Below are 18,164 nucleotides of genomic sequence, written 5' to 3'. Positions count from 1 at the left end.
AAAATGAGGACACAAAAGTAAATTATAGTTGCCATGTAAGGGACACCAGATTCTAACCAATTTTTTGTAATTCAGGACTCAACGAATAGTGAGCAATATTTAAGTTTTCAGCATCGAAAACACTAGCTGTAATTATTACATCTATTTGTGTAGCTTAAAGGTGTTATTTCAGATTAGAGAGATGCAAAATCTTTATGCATAGAAAAGGTAATCATAAATTGTTTTATTAGTAGAGTCTCACTTATTCAAGCTAAACGGGCTGGCAGAACCTTGGATAAGCGAATATCTTGGATAATAAGGAGGGATTAAAGAAAAGTTTATTAAACATCAAATTAGGTTATGATTTTACAAATTAAGCACCAAAACATCATATTATACAACAAATTTGACAGAAAAAGTAGTTCAATATGCAGTAATGTTATATTGTAATTACTGTATTTACGAATTTAGCACAAAATATCATGATATATTGAAAACATTAACCACAAGAATGCCTTGGATAATCCAGAACCTTGGATAAGTGAGTCTTGGATAAGTGAGACTCTACTGTATACTTATAGCTATGCAGTGAATTACATATGTATATGTATAGTTCCCACTGGAGCCCCCGGTGGCGCAATGTGTTAAAGTACTGAGCTGCTGAACTTGCAAGGGAATGACCACTTGCTGTTAGCCCCAGCTTCTGCCAACCTAGCAGTTCAAAAACATGCAAATGTGAGTAGATCAATAGGTACCACTCCAGCGGGAAAGTAACGGCGCTCCATGCAGTCATGCCGGTCACATAACCTTGGAGGTGTCTACGGACAATGCCAGCTCTTCGTCTTAGAAATTGAGATGAGCACCAACCCTCAGAGTCAGACACAATTGGACTTCATGTCAGGGGAAAACCTTTACCTTTACTATGTATAGTCCCCCCAAAAAATCAGATAAATATTGTAAATTGAATTGAAATACCTTTTCTTTAAAAAAAAAAAGATAGAGTACTCTTGATGCAAAGGTTGATCGCATGCCTGTATGCTTCTCTGTGTTTGTTGATATGTGCCTTTGAGTAAGAGTTGTCTTGGCAACATTTGTTCAGAAGAAGTTTTGTCTTCTTCTGAAGCTGACTTGTCCAAGGTCATTTAGTGGGTTTCTATGGCTGAGTGAGAATTTAAACTGGTCTTCCAGTGTCCTGGTCCAACATTCAAGCCACTACACCACACTGATGATGACAATGATGGTTTACACTCTTTTACTCACTAAAAAAAAAGAGACTCAAAGCGGCTTACAATAAAACCAATGCAATACAATATAAAACCTAAAAAAATACCTGTTCCATTACCAGGTCTGAAACCAGATTAAAATGGCTTGTGTGTGTGTGTGTATGTGTGTGTTTTGGATTGTACACAATTAGCAGGGCTGGATTTTAGTTTTGGAGTTTTTTTACTGCTAAAGTACTGTGTTCACTGATGGTGCTATGTAATATAATCAACATAATTATCATCACTGTGCATAATTCAGTTGCAATGAATGGTCATCTAATCTATCCATGCAGGAAAAATATGTCTATAAGTAGAGTATCCCTTGTCCAGAATTTCAAAATCCAAATTACTCTTAAATCCAAAATTTGCCATATGTGTGGCTGACATAAGTGACACCTTTACTTTCTTTTTTTTTCCTTTTTTTTAATATATATTTTTATTGAAGTTTTACCTTATAAGATAGAGTAAATTAACATTGAAAGAGTGAGAACATTTGATTGTATAGAAAGTGGGAAAACTGAGATTTAAAAAGGATCAAAAAGGGAAAGAGAGAAAACCAAAAACCAAAAACAGAGCTAAAATGTCCATATTTATATAAAAAAAGAAAAAAATCTGAACAAATGGCGATATAAAAATGCAAAGTACTTGGCAAAGAAATACACCAAAAAGCAAAAGCAAAAAGCTCACTGTTTCACAACCTGTTCACAAGCCACCTTTACTTTCTGATTGTTCCATGTATACAATTTTTGTCTGCACATTACTATTAGAAATATTGTTTATAAAATGACCTTCAACTAAATGGATAAGATGTAGGAGATCAAATGAATTTCATTTTTATCTTCCATCCCCAAAATATATCATGTATGCAAGAATTCTAAAATCTGAAAAAAAAAATCCCAAAGCATTTTATATGTCAGATTTTGTGCATGCTAAGTTTGGCCTTCTCCTGCAACAGGAAGTGCAAAACAAGGATTTAAGATCAAGAGAAAGAACTAAAAGCAAAAGAAATGATAAGAACCTCACACTGAATTATTACAGTATATTTCTCACAATTGCCAAGAAGCTGGACTGCTTGGCAAGAAATAAACAATACATCTCACCAAATAATTTTCCACAAATTATCTATCCATGAAAGCTGCTTAAATGAGAAGAAAAATCTCAACCTTGAATTGTATATATAACTTGTCAGATTATTGTGACTTCACTCATTACTGTCTTCCAAAATTCCTGTACATATTTGTATGTATGAAGCTTCTCACACTAAAAAAATTCTGTGCCAGGGGAAAGTTAGCATATTAACTAGAAGAGCCTGCTATGCTAATTTTTTCTCTCCAGGAAATGCATTTATAATCCTCACATTTCTAAAATGGATAGCAACCTATGCAACATATGGTTAGATATGGCACCTCAACATTTTCTATATTATATCCTTGCTTCATGTTTACTGAACTCTCTACATAGGAAACCCAAGGAGTTGGTACTACATTTTGCAAAAAAGAAAGAAAGAAACCTGACATCCTTTTAAATATCTCCCCAAATTCCCAAGGTTTTATTTTTAAACAGTTGCCTCACCATTTGTTTATTTTCCTTCTTTGATAGGATTTTGGTTTAGGCTAATTTTGAATGTTTGTTTTCTCTGTGACTAAGCCAGATATCTTGTCATTAAGTGTGTGATGATGTATCTGGCTATGATCACAACCCGACAGAGTTATCAGTCACAAATCAGGCTGTATTTGAACTGGGCTTGAGCAAAATGCACACATCATTGAGCAAGGACTCAGGCGTTCCACTTTAGCAGTTTTATCATCATCAAGATTAATTGACCATTCGCTTAAGGGACTATAAAAATTGAAAAGATATCCACTTTCTCTTTATGCTCACACTAGCAAGGGCTTTTTAATCTAACTGCGTATAATTGGTGACTCATATGTTTATTTGCCCCCACCCCTCCCTAATTTAATAGGATCAGAATGTGATCTACATAATGGAGAGAAGTGTTGTTCTGTTCTATCTCACACATTATCTAGGGAAGTTGCAGAATGCATCAAAATGACTTTGGTACTTGGATTTTTCTTAGGCCTCTTCCACACAGCTGTATAAAATCCACATTGAACTGGATTATACGTCAGTGTGGATTTAAGATAATCCAGTTCGAAGCAGATGGATAGTGTGCAGACCTAGTGCTGTGTTTTTTCAGACTTCCTCAAATTCTTCAGATTGAACCTTTCCTATTCAAAGAAGAAAAGGAGATAGTTGCCTCTTTAGAGGCTTGTCTACATGAGCCCAACAACCCAAAGTGGGCCAAAGCTAATCCTTGATGTTCAAATGCCACCCATGATCTTCTGCTCCTTAGTGCAGGATAAATTGTAGTGAACAAATCTAATCCCACACTAAGGAAAGTTGGTTAATTCCCCAGAGTTTCAGGAAAACACAAGAGCAACCCCATAATTTGGGCATAAGGTGATCAACAGATCGGTTCCAATATGAAGCGGGCTGCAGTTCACATGGACTGACACCATCATCTCCCTTTCCTTGTACTCCTCAGCACAGGAAAAGAGGACACATTAGGTTTATGTAGATGCTACACCAAACAATTTGGAGCAGTGGTTCTCAACATATGGGTCCCCACAAATCCTAATAGCTGGTAACCTGGCTGGGATTTCTGGGAGTTGTAGGCAAAGACATTTGGGGACCCACAGGTTGAGAACCACTGATTTGGAGGCTGTAGATGTGCTCATGTTCCAACAACAACTGTGAGGCAGAGTCTACATGATCCAGTTAGAGTGAAACCGATTCATTCAGCAAGACTGTTGCCTTACCTTGCTTGTTGTCCTCACTAATGTAGATAGCCACAGAGTTCTGGGGGGGGGGGGGGTTTCCTGGGCATTGGAAGTGTTTCTTGCTGACATCAGCAAAGACACCTGTGTGACCAGAAAAAGGAGGGAGGATTGCTTCGTTTCTTCTCCCAGGTTGCAGGAGTGGCTTTGTTAATGTCAGCAAGAAGCACTTTCAATGCCCAGGAACTCTCCAAGAGTGTTCCTGCTGTCTGCAGCACCTACACACACACAAGCATAAATTTTGTACACTATCCCTGCCAAGCAACAAACTTCAAGGAAGGACAAAAGTTGTAACTATGCATCATTGCTTTATATTGTTTGTAAGGTTGGTGCCCAACACCGAAACATACGAGAATAGCATATAATAAGTAAATGAGTTACAACACTCAGTGTGTCTCCCTCTACCTATTAGATGGAAAAGGAGGTGTAGTTTATTCTTGTTTCGCTTCCTGTAGGTACGTACTTGAGAAAAATAACAGCCTGTTATCAGTCAAAGCATGGCTGAAAGAAATTGTAGGTTTTATGCAAAATTGCTGCAATTCTCACTTCAATGATAAAAGTATGATAGCCTGAAAAGTGGAGGGAGGAAAATCATTGCAAAATAGATTGCAAAAGTATTGCCTCCTTCCCATTCTTCTGCCTTTTAATCTCTCAAGAAATGTGAACATAATATAAAATCAAATATGGTTTACGTCCAGCAGAAAACCAGTGGAGGAATGAGGTCAGCTAGTGTGTGATGGAGTGGTGGGTTGGACTAGAATGAATGATTAGTGAAGGATTTCTGCTCAAAAAAGAAATTTATTTATTTATTTATTTATTTACAGTATTTATATTCCACCCTTCTCACCCTGAAGGGGACTCAGAGTGGATCACATTATATACATATAGGGCAAACACTCAATGCTCATATACACATAAAACCAAGACAGAGACAGACGCAGAGGCAATTTAACCTTCTCCTGAGGGGATGTTCAATTCTGGCCACAGGGGGAGCAGCTGCTTCATCATCCACTGTGACGGCACTTCCTCATTCCAACGTCATAAAATAGTTGAATTTGCATCCCCACTTTATAAGTGGTACCTTATTTCCTACTTGATAGATGCAACTATCTTTCAGGTTGCTAGGTCAGCAACGAGCAGGGGCTATTTTTTATTTTTTAATTGACAGGTGCTCACCCCGCCACGGGCTGGTCTCAAACTCATGACCTCATGAGCCCGGCCCCTATTACTATTAAAGAATAGTTAAAAGGGAGGATGGACTGACGGATAGAGTTGATCAATATCCTGCTTTCTCCCTAATATGGCACAAAAAGCAGCTTACAACATAGATGATAATAACGATCATCATAATAGAATATAATTAAAGTCAATTAGATAAAACAGCTCTAATCAGTTAAGGGGAGGGAACAAATAAAAGAATTATGCAAAGAGGATGCAGTTAGAGAGTTAGGGAGGAAGATCAGTTATGTTATATAGGCTATTGCTGCTTTCTTAAATCGCTCTCAAACTATTTTTTATTCTAGATGTTATGTTTCCTACATAAATGTTTTCCTGTTTATTTATTTTCTATGTTGTGATTTATGCTGTGATTTGAGCTATGACTCTAGAGACTAGGGTTGAATTCCACTGGGTGACTTTTGGCAAGTCACACACTCTCAGGCCCTGATATAGTTTTACGTTAATGTTACCATAAATCAAAAATTACTTTAAAGCACACAGTAATAACAACAATCTTCTACACTTATGTGTAGGCATCACCTGATATAGCCTCCTGGCACAGATCCTCAGTCTGCGTCCCACACTCTGAATGTTTGTCATTTTATTGAGGGATGCCATTTTCCTACATCAATGTGTATAAAGCAGCTTGAGCATGCATAAATTTTGCTATCCATAGGGGGCGGGGGTTGCCCTGGACCCCAAACCCAGCAAATACCAAGGAACACAGTACAAATCCAGACCCAGCATACACACCTGACTCCTCATAGAAAACAAACAGAGGAGCCATAGAAGAAGTGAGGAAGAGCAGGGGAACGTCATGGGAAGGGATACCACAGATTCCAGAAGGTAGATGACACAACGACATGGTTCCCTATGCTGCCCCACTATTTCCCTCACTGTACCACCACGTTACAAAGGGCCATCTGGTAGCTCTGTCCACTCAGCACTTGAAGTCCCAATATGAAATTCCTTAATTTGATATCACACTAAGGCCCCATCCACATAGTACTTTAATCGCAAGAGCTCTCGTTTGAAAATGGGGGGGGGGGTGACTAGATGACGTCACTGGGAAGCCTGCAATGATTCACTACAAAGAAGGGAAGCCATGTGTGATGACCCATGGGCCTTGTAGTCCTGCTCATGACATTGTGATGCCTGATGAAGAAGAAAACTTGGGTTTTTTACCTTCCCAGTCAGAACTGGATTCTTCCCAGACAGATTCTTCCCAGCCAGATCTGGGAACCTTGCACCTGCAAGAGGATTATGTTCCAGAAGTATGTCAAACAAATACTGAGGCTACATCTCCAGTGTTTTCTCGCCATGAGTTTTGTAAACAACAGAGAGGCTTGGAAGCAGCCTCGCGCAGGAGTGCGAGAATAATTGCTAAGAATTTGCCAATTAAGCCCGCTTTCCATGAGAATCTTTAAGGAGTCAAACATCTGGTCTCAGAGATTAGCTTTCGTTTCTGGTTCCCAGAGAACTGCTCTCGGCGGGAAAGTTAGACTCTATATAGGTGTTTTACCCGCGGAGTAACTTTGCGGAGTCAATTCGTCAGCCTCCGGAGCGAGTTGTGTCTGGACAGCGCGCTCCGTTTCAAGCCTCGTTCCAGCTCAAGCCTTGCCTTGTTTCCAGCCTTCGCTCCTGTTTCCCAGCCTTTGTTTACCTACGGACCTTGCCTTGTTTTCCCAGGACTAAACCTTGCCTTGTTTCACGGATTTTACCAAGTTATTCCACGGACCTTGTTCTTGTTCCTCGTTACCTTGTTCCACGTTTCAAGCCTTGTTTCAAGTATCAAGTTATTTCCTAGCCTTGCTCAAGTTCATGGACTAAAGGACCTTGTCATCTCCCCTCACTTTGCCTGGCAAAGTGAGTGTTTCGGTTATTGGATTACAACTTTGGACCTTAATATTTCATATTGGACATTGTTTCTTTGGACTAATTTTGACCTTCCCTGAAAGGTCTACTTCTGGACTAACTTTTACATTTGCTTTTACTAACTTTATATATTTCCTTAATAAAGATATTAGATAGAATCTGGCCTCTGCGTATGGTTATTGGTGCTCTGTAGCCTGGGTCGTGACAGTTTGACTCCGCCACCCTAAGCACCAATTAACCTCGGCCAGAATGTCTACCGGAGTCGTACCTGGGCCGAGCGGCCAGCCGATTACCTACACCATCGACAAGGATGAGGTGGACCGAATCCGTGATAAGCTCAATGCGCAGGATGGAGAAATAAAGGGTTTGAAGGAACGCGGAATCCGTCTTCCGGCCATGGCGTTGCCAACCAAGTTTACTGGAGAAGCTTCTAAGGTTCATGTTTTCCGTCGCCAATGCCAAGCTTATCTAGAGGCCCGTGATGCCGAGTTTCCCCAGGAAGACATCAAGGTGGCGTGGATTTACAGTCTCCTAGACGGGCCAGCGGCTAACTGGGCGACGGCTCTGTTCGACCAAGCCTCCCCACATCTAAGGTCAGCGCAACATTTCTTGGACCACCTTAAGGCGACCTGGGGAATCGAGGACAATTTGGAGGCAGCCGGGCACAAACTCCGCCGCCTCTTCCAAGGAGACAGACCCATGTCTCAGTACATAGCCGAGTTCCGAGTGCTGGCCCACAACACCGGCTGGAACGATGTTGCCCTCAGAGGACAATTTCGGGAGGGTCTCAACATTGAAATGCTGGAGGAAATCTCCAAGGTGGATCCTCCCCAAACGCTGGAAGCACTCATCGAACAATGTTTACGGGCTGAAGTCATGATTGCCAACAGGAAGCAGTGGGTACGAGGCCAGAGCGGTAGAGCTGGGGCAAAACCCCCCGCTCCCGCCAGCGTTCAGCCACGTCCAGTGTGGAGACCCCCACCACCATCCCCATACCCCAGAGGGAGCGAGGAGGTGCCGATGCAGTTGGGCAATGTGCGTCCCAGATTAGATGCCGCCGAGAAGGCCCGCCGCCAACGCCTAAATCTCTGTTGGTACTGCGGGAATGGGGGCCACTTCGCCAGAGAGTGCCCAGCCAAAGGGAAGCCCGCCGCCCGTCTTGCGGCGGCGTCCTCCACGGAGACGAAGACGTCTGAGGCGGCTGGCACACAGCCGGCGGGGGAAGCCAACGACCGGGCGTAGAGAGGCTCGCCAACCCGGTCAAGAAACCCATTCAAGAGCCGCCAACCGGGGTCCTGTTCCTTCTAGTGGTCACCTTATGGTCAGCAAAAAAGGGACCTGTCATGATCCACGCCATGATAGACTCAGGAGCTACCAACAATTTCATTGATAGAGAGTATGCCGACTCTCTGGGATTACAATATCATGACTTCAAGAATGCCCGTGTGGTGCAAGCCATCGATGGCCGCCCTCTCAAGACGGGCCCCGTAAGCCAGTGGTCGGAACCCACCAGGATGTGGATAAGGGAACATATGGAAGAGATTTCCTTCTTTGTTACTGAGGTTCCCCATTTCCCTGTGATTTTGGGGATTCCATGGCTGACACTTCACGACCCAAGCATCTCCTGGTCCAACAGAGAACTGCAGTTTGCTTCAAAGTACTGCCAAAACCATTGCCTCGTAGCCAAGGTCTGCCATGCCACAGACACCGAGCCCATTATCACCTTGCCAAAGAAGTACTCCGAGTATTGGGATGTATTCAATGAAAAAGAAGCCGAAAAATTACCCCCACATAGACCTTATGACTGTGCCATTGACTTGGTGGAGGGGGCCCCGATCCCGCGAGGGCATCTCTACTCCCTGACTGAACCAGAGCAAGAAGCTCTCAGGGAATTCATAGAGACAAACCTTCGCAAGGGATTCATCAGACCCTCTCAATCCCCAGCCGCCTCCCCAGTGATGTTTGTGAAGAAGAAGTCAGGGGAATTACGCTTGGTGGTGGACTACAGAGCATTGAATAATATCACCAAGCGGAACAGCTATCCCCTGCCCTTAATCTCGGATCTACTAGACCGACTTCGAGGAGCCAAGGTTTACACCAAGCTGGATCTTCGGGGAGCTTACAACTTAGTTCGCATCAGAGAAGGGGACGAGTGGAAGACCGCCTTCCAGACTAAATTCGGATTATTCGAGTCCCGAGTTATGAATTATGGATTATGCGGAGCTCCCGCAACGTTCCAGCATTTTGTCAATGACATTTTCCAGGACTATCTAGATAGGTTCTTGATAATCTACCTGGACGATTTTTTGGTGTTTTCTAGATCACAATCAGAACATGAGAACCACGTCAAAATGGTGTTGCAACGATTGCGGGATCATGGACTTTATGCCAAGCTAGAAAAATGCGCTTTTGATCTACAAGAGGTAGATTTCCTTGGATACCGTATCTCGCCTCTAGGGCTCTCCATGGATCCAGCCAAGGTTTCAGCAGTATTGGAATGGCGGGCGCCAACTAACAAGAAGGAGGTGCAGCGATTCTTGGGGTTCGCGAACTATTACCGTAAGTTCATTCCAGATTTTGCCCGCTGGTCTGACCCAATCACTAGCTGCATCCGTGGAAAACAGCCCTTCCGCTGGACTGATCAAGCAGAGAAAGGGTTCCAGCAACTAAAGAAATTATTCACATCCCAGCCAATCCTTCAGCATCCAGATCCTGAAACCCTTTTTGTGGTGCAAGCGGACGCCTCTGATGTGGCAATTGGGGCTGTGCTCCTACAACCGGTGGGAGATCACCTTCATCCTTGTGCCTATTATTCTCGTCAACTAACCGCACCAGAGAGAAACTATACCATTTGGGAAAAAGAACTATTAGCCATAAAGGCAGCTTTTGAAACTTGGAGACATTGGCTAGAAGGGGCCAAATTTCCCATTGAAGTCCACACTGATCATCGGAATCTAGAACATCTAAGAACTGCCCGCAAGCTAAATCAGAGGCAACAACGTTGGGCTTTATTCTTTGAACGTTTCAACTTCCAGATTCATTATGTGACCCCAGCCCAAACCAAGCAAGCAGACGCCCTGTCACGTAAACCGGAATACGCTGCAGGACGCAAGGAGACCTTTGAATCCCAACTACTACAACCCGAGAACTTTGCCACGCTCACAGTGGGGAACACCAAATCCACTCCCATTGATTCAACTCCCTCTACTCCAGGGCCCATCTGTGCTCAAGAAATCAGGGCTAGTCAGCAAGCAGATGCCTGGGCGCAGGACCAACTTCGTCAAGGTCTGCATTTTCCCTTTTCGCTTAAAGATGGACTGCTTTGCTATAGAAATCATGTTTATATCCCACCCGGACCGGGCAGGGAAAAAGCACTTCGTCTGTGTCATGACTGCAAACCAGCAGGGCATTTCGGACTATTTAAAACCATGCATTTGATCCTAAGAGATTTCTGGTGGCCCAAGATCCGCAAGGATGTGGAAAAATATGTTAACACCTGCCCAGTATGCCAGCGCTCCAAGATAAGAAGGGAGAAGCCCTCAGGGCTTCTACACCCCCTTCCTAACCCATCTCGCCCATGGGAAATAATTTCTGCGGATTTTATCACTGACTTACCACCTTCCTGTGGATTCACCACGATCCTAGTGGTGGTGGACCTTTTCACCAAGTTAGCCCATTTCATTCCCTGTGAAGGTCTTCCCACAGCCCAAGAGACTGCAGATTTATTCCTCCAACATGTTTTCAGACTACATGGATTGCCCAAGAGTTTGGTCACAGACCGTGGATCCCAATTCACCTCTCGTTTCTGGAAGGCACTACAAAAACTATTGGGCATAGACTCTCGTTTATCTTCAGCTCATCATCCCCAAACGGATGGGCAAACGGAGCGCACCAATGCCACTTTGGAACAGTACCTTCGCTGTTATGTAAACTACCAACAGGACAATTGGGCTTCTCTGTTACCACTGTCGGAATTTGCCTACAACAATGGAGTCCAGGCTTCTACAAAAGAAACGCCGTTCTTTGCAAACTACGGCTTCCATCCACGTTTCTTTCCCCCTGTCATTGAAACTTCAGAAGTTCCCGCAGCAGAAGATTGGCTGCAGGAACTCACAGCGGTGCAACAACTTTTGCTCCAGCAACTGGAACAAGCCAAGGAGGACTATAAACGTCACGCGGACAAACATCGCCAGCCGGGCCCCGAAATCAAGGTAGGAGATCGGGTTTTTCTGTCCACTCGCTTTTTGCCCTCCCATCGCCCTTGCCGGAAGTTAGATGCCCGTTTCATTGGCCCCTATCCAGTGGTGGCGCAACTTAACCCCGTGACTTTCAAACTCCAACTTCCGCGCTCAATGCGCATTCACCCAGTGTTTCACCGCTCCCTGCTCCTTCCGGCGGATGGTGTGCGGCCAGATGTAGACCGGCCGGCCCCCGTCCCTATTTTGGTGGATGGGGAGGACGAGTTCGAGGTTCAGGACATTTTGGATTCTCGCTTTCACCGCCGCCGCCTGCAATATCTCATTGACTGGGTGGGTTTTGGCCCTGAGGAACGCTCTTGGGAAGACGCTTCCACAGTTCACGCTCCTGATCTAACCCGTCGCTTCCATCAGACCTATCCCGCCAAGCCACGACCTCGCGCCTCGGGGAGAGAGTCCCAGTTTGGGAGGGGGCTTGAGGAGGGGGATAGTGTGATGACCCATGGGCCTTGTAGTCCTGCTCATGACATTGTGATGCCTGATGAAGAAGAAAACTTGGGTTTTTTACCTTCCCAGTCAGAACTGGATTCTTCCCAGACAGATTCTTCCCAGCCAGATCTGGGAACCTTGCACCTGCAAGAGGATTATGTTCCAGAAGTATGTCAAACAAATACTGAGGCTACATCTCCAGTGTTTTCTCGCCATGAGTTTTGTAAACAACAGAGAGGCTTGGAAGCAGCCTCGCGCAGGAGTGCGAGAATAATTGCTAAGAATTTGCCAATTAAGCCCGCTTTCCATGAGAATCTTTAAGGAGTCAAACATCTGGTCTCAGAGATTAGCTTTCGTTTCTGGTTCCCAGAGAACTGCTCTCGGCGGGAAAGTTAGACTCTATATAGGTGTTTTACCCGCGGAGTAACTTTGCGGAGTCAATTCGTCAGCCTCCGGAGCGAGTTGTGTCTGGACAGCGCGCTCCGTTTCAAGCCTCGTTCCAGCTCAAGCCTTGCCTTGTTTCCAGCCTTCGCTCCTGTTTCCCAGCCTTTGTTTACCTACGGACCTTGCCTTGTTTTCCCAGGACTAAACCTTGCCTTGTTTCACGGATTTTACCAAGTTATTCCACGGACCTTGTTCTTGTTCCTCGTTACCTTGTTCCACGTTTCAAGCCTTGTTTCAAGTATCAAGTTATTTCCTAGCCTTGCTCAAGTTCATGGACTAAAGGACCTTGTCATCTCCCCTCACTTTGCCTGGCAAAGTGAGTGTTTCGGTTATTGGATTACAACTTTGGACCTTAATATTTCATATTGGACATTGTTTCTTTGGACTAATTTTGACCTTCCCTGAAAGGTCTACTTCTGGACTAACTTTTACATTTGCTTTTACTAACTTTATATATTTCCTTAATAAAGATATTAGATAGAATCTGGCCTCTGCGTATGGTTATTGGTGCTCTGTAGCCTGGGTCGTGACACCATGGGATAAAAAGGTCCCCCTTTGTCCCATTTTTGGCTGAAAGATGTGGATCTTTGCATATCTGTGTGACCCTGCATGCCAGAAAACACATTTTTCCCTCTCACCTGTGGAGACTGCTCCACTGATGTCCATCCCTTTTTAAAAGCCCAAAACAGCTGATCAGCTGATTGGGCTGTCAAATGGACACACAGCTGATTGACAGTAAGCATGAACATAGAAACTCTTTATTTTACACTGTATAATATTAAACAGTGGTTTGATAATTAGATAAGGGAGAAATCCTGTGGAATTTTTTTAAATTACCTTTTTTATGTGCTGATCTGTATATGCACACATATGAATATTCATTTTATTAGGATATGTGCATATGCGCATATATGGATCAATGCATAATCATTTACTTTTTTAAAAAAATGTATGGCGGATGTCCCCTGTCTACCCTCCATTTTATCTTGAGACACAGAAGGGAGGCTGTACCTGTATACACAGAACTGGTATCCACATCTGACAAAAGATGCCCTCTCTAGCTCCTCCAGTATGATTCTATGGTATTTTTGAACCAGTCTTGTTATTATCTGAGATTTTCCAAATCCACATGGTTCATAAATGTTATTTGTTTTACATATGGGTGATATGCTCTATTGACCTGGTGTTAGAAAGATGTTGGCACTAATCAGATAATTAAGGGAGCATTTCTCAACTGAGCTGCAAAAGCCAAGAAGGCTGTCTTTTATTCCTCACCACACACATACTATTGCCATCAATGATAGAAGTTTGAGGAGGTGTACTTCATACACTGTAGTTTTTGGATCAAAATACCAGTGTCTCACAATGATTCCCACCACACAGTAATACAAATCTGATCTACAAATGGATCAAAGAATAAAATCACACCCTTTCAAACTTTCTTAAAATCACCATGCAGAAGGAAGCTTGATTTGGCTTCCACAAAAGTGATGTGAAATCATTGTTTAGTGTTTTCAGATACTTAACCCACCTTTCTCTCAATATGGGATTCAAACTGGCTTACAACAAGTACTCTCAGCACAGTCATAGGTTGCAGCAAACTACAGTTTGCCATTTGTTCTGATTCTGATATGTTTGTATAAACAATATTATCTGTAAACTATAATTCTAAATGTAATTTTGTTGGAGGTTCCCTTGAAAGGTCAAACCAGTTCTGGAAGTTTCTAAACTGCAGGCAAAAGGAAGAGGGAAGAGGTAGGAGATGGAGACTGCAAGTAAAAAATGCACGCCTTATATTACTTGTAAAAAAATATAGCATGAATTTAAAATAATTCTAATAACCCCCAAATATACAAGTCAGAACTTGCCATAACAGCAGAAGAATGAACTGTGACTAACCCCTTTTCATCGATTTATAGTCCCCAGGTGCCCCTCTGGAAAAGCTAGGTCTTCACCACATAGACTCAAAATTATCTGTGAGAAAGCCAGGGAAGACTTCCCTTGTGGGGAAATGTTGCAATGAGGTTTTTCATTTTCCAAAAACCCAGTCTCTGGTAGCCACCTACCAAATTTCAGGAACTGACCCAGCTTGTGCAGATCTTTTAAAAATTAAGCACACTCCTGTGTTTTAAAAGATTCTCTCTCAATATGGACCTGTCTCTATGACCAGTCGATGCCAGCTATAAAAATGCTGTTTCTAGAGCTTAAAGCTTAAGGGCCAAATTCTATATTTCAGCTTCACAGAGTCTGCAAAACCCCTCAGCGCATATATATATATATGTTTATTAAAATCACCTTATAAAGAGATGTATTGGTTTCTTTTTTGTTATGCAAACATATACCTCCACATAACTGGAAAAATCGCATACACAGCTTCCCACTACAACTCAATTTCACACCTATCAATACTTCAAAACACTTTAATATGCCAAAGTGAGCCATAATTTCAAAATCCATTTCAGAAATCACTAGGAGCTGTTCTGATACATTATATCCTCTGGAACAAAATGTCCCTGTCCTATTTCTCCAGATCTGTCAGCAATTACTTCAGCAAGGTGGAAAGCACTATACTACTACACCAGAGAGACCTGTCTTCTAAACAAAGACACTGGCTTCCTAAAAGCAATTTTGAGGAGGAGTGTGGTTGAATAAGATATATCAACAAAACATGGCAAAGGCTACCCTGCATTTGGTTAGTATTTACATGATTGTACCCCTTATTACATATACAAGACATGATTTCAAATGAGAAATCCTATGTAGCTGAAAAAGCTGACAGATCATTGAAAGATAATGCATGAAAGGACAGACAGAAGTTCATGAGTTATTGCTTAGATAGCAACATTAAATTACATGATTATTTTTCATGTTTTTTTTTAAATGCAGTGTCCTTTTAAGATTGATCAGCAGTTTAACAGCTTCTTTCTGCCTGTATCGATGAAAAGACTATAAACTTCTGGCATAATTCAAACATACACAGATTTTGGAACTAAACAATGCAAATTCAATGAATTTTGTTGCTGTAATTCCATTTCTATCTTCTCATTTTGGACATTGTAGAAAAGGACTTGGTTACTCAGCAGGATGGGGTAGGAGATCAATTCAGCTACGGGCTACAACCCTTATATGCAACCAATTATTCATTTGCTGCTCATTCGGTTTTTTCATAATTTTGAAATAATTTATGCACTCTTCTTGTCAATCACTCTCATTAAGTTTTCTGCCAGATCTTGTTTTTTCCCCATGGTCCAAAGTACAGTCACCCTCCTTGGCTTGCTAGTCTTCAGAGCTGATCCAGTGTTAGGTCTTCTGTCTCATCATCATTGTCTCCCTTGAGCTTCTTTGTGTCATGAGCTCAAAAGTGGCTATGCTAATCAAATCGTAGGTGCTCATTATTGGGTTTTCCCCCACAATTCTGCAATACACACACACACACACACACACACACACACACACATTGATTACCTTCCTAAAGGTTTACTCTAGTCCTGGGTTTCTCCCCTCCTAAGTTCTTCATCCCAGGCTAGCTGTCAACATGTACAGAATGCAGATCGAAGGCTGAGGGCCTTGATTCTGGTCTCTATTTCCCCGTTTGTTTTATTCACCAGTTGTTTGGGTTTTAAGCAGACCTTCATCTTTCATAACACATTAAACTTTAAGGGAATAAAATGTCAGTGAATTTACAAATCATTCCCCAACTATATTTTGTTTAGACAGCCATGTCATCAAGCTACAAGACACTATCAAATCTAGTATCCTCATTGTGTCACGATACACATTACCCCAGGTCTGTGGTTTCTGTCAATTTATTAGGTCAACTTTCTTCATGAATTTACCATTTGAGGGGTCTATGAAAAGTCCACGAGTCCTCGTATGATTGGGAATTACCTATAGTCACCAATGCAAATGTTATATAATATTACAAGGTAGATATGAGTATGTGTTACCAGTTTATTCTAAGACTGAATTTCTCTTCCCAAATGTTAAATCTGTCTGTCTTTGCTACCTTAGATATTCTAAGTTCTCAGTCATATATGTGTATTTTGCAATATGTTGGAGGCTTTGGCTAGGTTGGATAGAGTACAATTGTCGGTGTTAGAAATGCAGCTTCCTTAATTATTTACATTTCTGCCTTTAGAGACTTAGCTTTCTTAATTACAACTATGCTGACAATTAGATGCATATATATTGATTGGCTTTCCCATTTCAGTTACTAGAGTTCCCATTCTAACCTAAATGTTATCAAGATGGTGGATTGTGAGTTATAGTATACAGGACTAAATGTCCTTGATAATAGTGTTTAGCAATTTCTCAGGGACACTGTGGCATATGTAGTGCTGACTTCATACTATTATTAAGAGTTTATGAGTTGTAGTACAAATGGGCTTCAAGCCACTTGGTCCATCCCACTAGTCCAACTGGAATGGTTATCACATTCCAGTCTTACTCATTATATAATATTGGTCTTCTACAGGTGATTGAGGAAGGTCTCCACTAAACCAAAGATAATGGGAGGAATCCTTTGCCATGGAATGATTTGTTGCCTCTACTGTTTAAAGAGCACAAGGCCCTTTCCCAGAACACCTTAGTCATTCACCTTGGTGGGACTGACGTGTGTGCTCAAAGGCAAAGCACGGATGCTACAGGATGTGCATAAATTCCATTATCTGCAAAGGTGGCAGCTTGGTCTGCTAATTTGATCTGCACTTCTATGATCATAGAATCATAGAATCATAGAATAGTAGAGTTGGAAGAGACCACATGGGCCATCTAGTCCAACCCCCTGCTAAGAAGCAGGAAATCGCATTCAAAGCACCCCCGACAGATGGCCATCCAGCCTCTGCTTAAAAGCCTCCAAAGAAGGAGCCTCCACCACGGCCCCGGGGAGAGAGTTCCACTGTCGAACAGCTCTCACAGTGAGGAAGTTCTTCCTGATGTTCAGGTGGAATCTCCTTTCCTGTAGTTTGAAGCCATTGTTCCGTGTCCTAGTCTGCAGGGCAGCAGAAAACAAGCTTGCTCCCTCTTCCCTATGACTTCCCTTCACGTATTTGTACATGGCTATCATGTCTCCTCTCAGCCTTCTCTTCTGCAGGCTAAACATGCCCAGCTCTTTAAGCCGCTCCTCATAGGGCTTGTTCTCCAGACCCTTAATCATTTTAGTCGCCCTCCTCTGGACGCTTTCCAGCTTGTCAACATCTCCCTTCAACTGTGGTGCCCAAAATTGGACACAGTATTCCAGGTGTGGTCTGACCAAGGCAGAATAGAGGGGGAGCATAACTTCCCTGGATCTAGACGCTATTCCCCTATTGATGCAGGCCAGAATCCCATTGGCATTTTTAGCAGCCGCATCACATTGTTGGCTCATGTTTAACTTGTTGTCCACGAGGACTCCAAGGTCTTTTTCGCACACACTGCTGTCAAGCCAGGCGTCCCCCATTCTGTATCTTTGATTTCCATTTTTTCTGCCGAAGTGAAGTATCTTGCATTTGTCCCTGTTGAACTTCATTTTGTTAGTTTTGGCCCATCTCTCTAGTCTGTCAAGATCGTTTTGAATTCTGCTCCTGTCTTCTGGAGTGTTAGCTATCCCTCCCAGTTTTGTGTCGTCTGCAAACTTGATGATCGTGCCTTCTAACCCTTCGTCTAAGTCGTTAATAAAGATGTTGAACAGAACCGGGCCCAGGACGGAGCCCTGCGGCACTCCACTTGTCACTTCTTTCCATGATGAAGACGACGCATTGGTGAGCACCCTTTGGGTTCGTTCGCTTAGCCAATTACAGATCCACCTAACCGTCGTTTTGTCTAGCCCACATTTTACTAGTTTGTTTGCCAGAAGGTCGTGGGGGACTTTGTCGAAGGCTTTACTG

The sequence above is a fragment of the Anolis carolinensis genome, chromosome 1 (assembly GCF_035594765.1).
Source record: "Anolis carolinensis isolate JA03-04 chromosome 1, rAnoCar3.1.pri, whole genome shotgun sequence".
Classification (NCBI taxonomy): domain Eukaryota; kingdom Metazoa; phylum Chordata; class Lepidosauria; order Squamata; family Dactyloidae; genus Anolis; species Anolis carolinensis.
Note: the sequence above shows the minus strand (reverse complement) of the source record.